This window comes from Papio anubis, chromosome 1 (assembly GCF_008728515.1).
Source record: "Papio anubis isolate 15944 chromosome 1, Panubis1.0, whole genome shotgun sequence".
Classification (NCBI taxonomy): Eukaryota; Metazoa; Chordata; class Mammalia; order Primates; family Cercopithecidae; genus Papio; species Papio anubis.
The window spans coordinates 74,013,148-74,018,395 of NC_044976.1; the positions used below are offsets into that span (position 1 = coordinate 74,013,148).

Genomic DNA, 5,248 nt, shown 5'->3' on the forward strand with positions numbered 1-5,248 from the left:
AGGAGAATGGCGTGAACCCGGGGGGCGGAGCTTGCAGTGAGACCAGATCGTGCCACTGCACTCCAGCCTGGGGCACAGAGCAAGACTCCGTCTCAAAAAAAAAAAAAAAAAGACTGACTGGACTCAACATAGTGCTAGATTTGATCTAGGTTTCACCTAGGACCTCATTATACACTCATTAACATACTAAATCACACACCCACCAGGGCCATGACACTTCCAGGAACACCCATATCTGGTGTAAAAATGTGTGGCACCATAGTGCTGAGAAATCTTCACTTTTTTCCAGGAATTTTCATGAATATTCCACTCATTGGTTAAAGAAACCCATAGGCCAGTTGCAGTGGCTCATGCCAGTAATCCCAGCACTTTGGGAGGCTGCAGCAGGCAGATCACTTGAGATCAGGAGTTTAAGACCAGCGTGGGCAACATGGTGAAACCTTGTCTCTAATTTAAAAAAAAAAAAAAAAGAAGAAGAAGAAAAGAAAGAAAACAACAAAAAAAGAAAGCCATAAAGGTAGAGGTCCCAAACCCTGTCGGGTGTAACTTTCTTGAATACACATGCACCCCCTTTTCTTGAGTGTGTACTTTTTGCTTTCAGCAAATCTCCATTCTTTCACTATTTTCCAACTTGTTCTTGAATTCTTTCTTACGACAGTGTCAAGAGCCTGAACACCAGCCAGGGTCAAGTTCCCACCAACATTTGGGACATCCCCTAGCCTGAGAGGAAAATTCAAAATTTAGTTTTCTATTTGTTAAATTTGTTTAATTTGACAGGTCTTTTAGACATCTAAAGGAAAATGATAACAATGAGATTTTTTAGTCTAAAGCTCAGAGGAGGGGTCAAGGCTGGTAATATAAATTCTGGAGTTGTTAGCATAAAAAATGGTGTTTAACACCACTGTACTAGATAAAATCATCTAGAAAATGAATATAGAGCAAAGAAAAGCTACAGAGTGAAATCAGTTTCCCTGGAAGCAGAGCTTGAGACAAGGACTAGAGGCACTTGATTTACTAAGAAGTCTCTCCTCAAGAAAAACTTGGAAGGCCACGAGGGAAACAAAATGAAAAAGGGGGAAATCTGAGTAACAATATGGTCTCAGATAAAATACAGCCTTCTCCTAATCCTTGGTTGGGGCATGGGTGGCTTAGAGCCTCTAAGAGCTAAATTGACCCACCCCGAAGCAAGGAAGCTGGGCATTCATACTCTTGAATCAGTCATTGTCTGCAGTGGGGAGGAGTGGGGAATACACTTCCAGTCATTTCCTGGGAGGCGGCTCCTACTAGACAAGAACAATTCTCCAAAGGTCACAGGGATAAGCCTATAACTAGGGTACTTGTGGCAACTGGGAGATGAGTAAACCATCTGACTCAAGAGATCTGGTTAGAGCATCAATATTGGTCAAAGTCAAAAATTTGTAATTCTGCATGATGAGGAAGAATCAGCAAAGGTAAAGGCAGTGAGAGGAAGAGGGAGTAATGCCCCAGAAATCATGTGGGAAAAGTATTTCAAGGAAAAGATGCAAATAAAACATCAATCTAGGAATAAATTTAATTACAAATGTGAAAGTCTTTTTACATTGCACACTGTAAAACATTATTGAATGAAATTAATGAAGACCTAAATAAATGAATGAACCTACTATGCTCCTAGTTCAGAAACTTAATTTTGTAAAGATTTCAATTTTCCTCAAATTAATCTATGAATTCAATGCAATCTCAATCAAAATCCCAGCAGGAGTGTGTGTGTGTAAATTGACAAACTTATTTTAAAATATATGGAACCACAAAGGGCTAAAAACAATAAAGAACATTTTGAAGGATTTACACAACCAGATAACATGATGTATTCTAAACTGTAGTAATTAAGAGAGTGTGGTATTGACCCATGGATAGCAAACTGACCAACAAACAAAATATAGAATACAGAAACAGACCCACCCATACAGGGTATATGATTTATGATAATGGCAACATTGTAATGCTCTTGTAAAAGCATGGTGTTTTCAATAAATGATGCTGGGCCAACTGGATATGCAAATGAGAAAAAATTAATCATGACTCCTATCCATACACAAAAATTATTTCCAGATGGATTGCACATCTAAATGTGAAAGGTAAAAGAATAAATCTTTTCAAAGAAAGGAGAATATTTATGCTTTTTGGGTAGACCAAATAGCTCAATAGGATTCAAACAGTTCTTAACATAAAAAAAAAAAAAAATTGGTAAGTTGGACTCTGTTAAAATTAAGAACTTCTGTTTACTAAGTGACATCATTAAGACAACAAAAAAGCAAGCCACAGAGTAGGAGAAGTTGTTTTCATTGTATATATCTAACAAAAAAAAAAAGAAAGTTTCAAGAGTATGTAAAGAGTTCCTGCAAGTCAGTAACGAAATGACAGGCAATTCAATAGATATGACAAAAGATTCAAAAAGACCCCTCACAAAACAAGACATCCAAATGGCCAATTGACATATAATAAGGAGTTTGACTTCATTACTCCTCAGGAAAATGCAACTGAAAACCACAAGGCAATCACTATATACCCACCAAAAGACATGCACAAGGATATTCACATCAGAACTACCCTTAATAGCTAAAAATTGGAAATACCCCATCAACGGTACAATGGATAGACTGCAGTGTATGTGTGCAATGGAATTCTATACAGTTATGAGAATGAATGAACTACAACTATGCATAAAAACCTCATGAATATCACAAACATATTGTTGAATAAAAGCACAAACACAGATGGGAATACACTGAGTTATATTTATATAAAACTCAGAAACAGGGCTGGGCATGGTAGCTCACACCTGTAGTCCCAGCACTTTGGGAGGCCAAGGCAGTGGATCACTTGAAATCCAGGAGTTTGAGACCAGCCTGGGCAACATGGCAAAATCCCATCCCTAAAAAGAAAATACAAAAATTAGCCAGGTGTGGTAGCACATGTCTGTAGTACACACCATTCTGGAGGCTGAGGCAGGAGAATCATTTGAGTTTGGGAAATCGAGGCTGCAGTGAGCTGTGATTGCACCACAGCACTCCAGCCCAGGCAACAGAGCAAGACCCACTCATAATTAAATTAATTAATTTAATTAAATAATACTCAAAAACAGGCCACACCAATCAGTAATGTTAAAAGTCAAGATAGTATTTACTCTTGGATTGGGGTAGTGACTGAAAGGGGACATGAAAGAACTTCTGGAGTTGGAAATAATTCTATTCCTTGACCTGTAGTCTGATCACACGGACGTGGTCTTTTGGTAGAATTTCATCAGCAAAGGCACATTTCCAAAGCTTGGAGGAGAGACTGACCGCATGTCGTTCCCTTTCGCTGACGCAAAGCCTAGTGCGGTTGTGGGAGAGGTATCTGCAGAAGCAGTGCTGCCGCCAGGGGCTGGGGCTGTCCTGTCTGACTTCCCGTCCGAGCCGAGCCCACTCGAGCCGCAACCATGTCTGGGAATGAGATGGTTTTTTATCCAACTATGAGTAAGAAGAAAAAGAAGAAGAAGAAGCCTTTTATGTTACATGAGGAAGGGGATACCCAAACAGAGGAAATTCAGCCTTCAGAAACAAAAGAAGTGGAGCCAGAGGCAACCAAGGACAAGGATCTGGAAGCTGATGAAGAGGACAGCAGGAAAAAAGATGCTTCTGATGATCTAGATGACTTGAACTTCTTTAATCAAAAGAAAAAGAAGAAAAAAACTTAGATATTGATGAAGATGAAGAATGTGTAAAGGATCCTAAGATTGAAAATAATGTTCAAGAACTAGCTGAAGCAGAGGATGACCTTGACATTATGCTTGGCAATAAAAAGAAGAAAAAGAATGTCAAGTTCCCAGATGAGGATGAAATACTAGAGAAAGATGAAGCTCTAGAAGATGAAGACAGCAAAAAAGATGATGGTATCTCATTCAGTAATCAGATAGTCCCTGCTTAGGCAGGCTCAGAAAGAGACTACACATATGAGGAGCTGCTGAATCGAGTGCTCAACATCACGAGGGAAAAGAATCAAGACATGGTTGCTGGGGAGAAAAGGAAATTTGTCATGAAACCTCCATAGGTTGTCCGAGTTGGAACCAAGAAAACTTTTGTCAACTTTACAGATATCTGTAAACTATTACATCGTCAGCCCAAACATCTCCTTGCAATTTTGTTGGCTGAATTGGGTACAAGTGGTTGCATAGATGGTAATAACCAACTTGTAGTCAAAGGAAGATTCCAACAGAAACAGATAGAAAATGTCTTGAGAAGATATATCAAGGAATGTGTCATTTGTCACACATGCTGATCACAAAATGCCATAGAAGGACACACGATACTATTTCCCACAGTGTGAAACTTGTCATTTTAAATGTTCTGTTGCCAGTATCAAAACCGGCTTCTAGGCTGTCGCGGGCAGCGAGCACAGTTCCATGTCAAAGCTAACTAATTTGCTAATCACTGATTTTGCAAAGCATGTTGTGGACTTGTGCCCCGACAGGTTTGCCATCAGAGTGGATACACTTAATCTTGTTGTATTAAAACCAAGATAAGGCTGGGTGTGGTGGCTCACACCTGTAATCCCAGCACTTTGGGAGGCGGGCAGATGACCTGAGGTAAGGAGTTTAAGACCAGCCTGGCCAGTATGGTGAAACCCCATTTCTACTAAAAATACAAAAAAATTAGTTGAACATGGTGGCACACACCTATAATCCCAGCTACTCGGGAGGCTGAGGCAGGAGAACTGCTTGAACCTGGGAGGCAGAGGTTGCAGTGAGCCGGGACCGTGCCATTGCGCTCCAGTCTGGGCAACAAGAACAAAACTCCATCTCAAAAAAAAAAAAAAAACACACACAAGATAAAAAAGCTGGCAGGTTCTTTGGTGAGTGGTTGCTTGGTCTGAAATTCTTGCAAGACGCTGATGCACACGCTGTTGACATATTCATTGCCTCCTTTAACAACTGTCAGAGGAACATGATATGAGGTAAGGAGGTGCTTTTTTAAAATCGTTCATAGACTTCTGTAAAATGCAAGATAAATTAAAGTTATTATAACAGTGATTCTTTCAAAAAAAATTCCATCAAGCTGAATACCTACCCCAAGTACACTGTTTCTTCATGCATGTTGTGTTAAATCAAAGTTTACATTTTAAAAAATTGCTGAGAAGTTTTAAAAGGAGAGTAATGAGAAATAAGTATTAAATTTGTCAATATGGAAGTAATTGTTGGCCTTGGGAGAGGAGTTTCAGTGGAACAGTG

General features: G+C 39.5%; 1 pseudogene; it reads left to right on the top strand.

Moving 5' to 3' along the window:
• The first annotated feature begins 3,460 nt into the window (after positions 1 to 3,460).
• On the top strand, positions 3,461 to 4,543 carry LOC101006464 (annotated as a pseudogene).
• Positions 4,544 to 5,248: the final 705 nt, after the last annotated feature.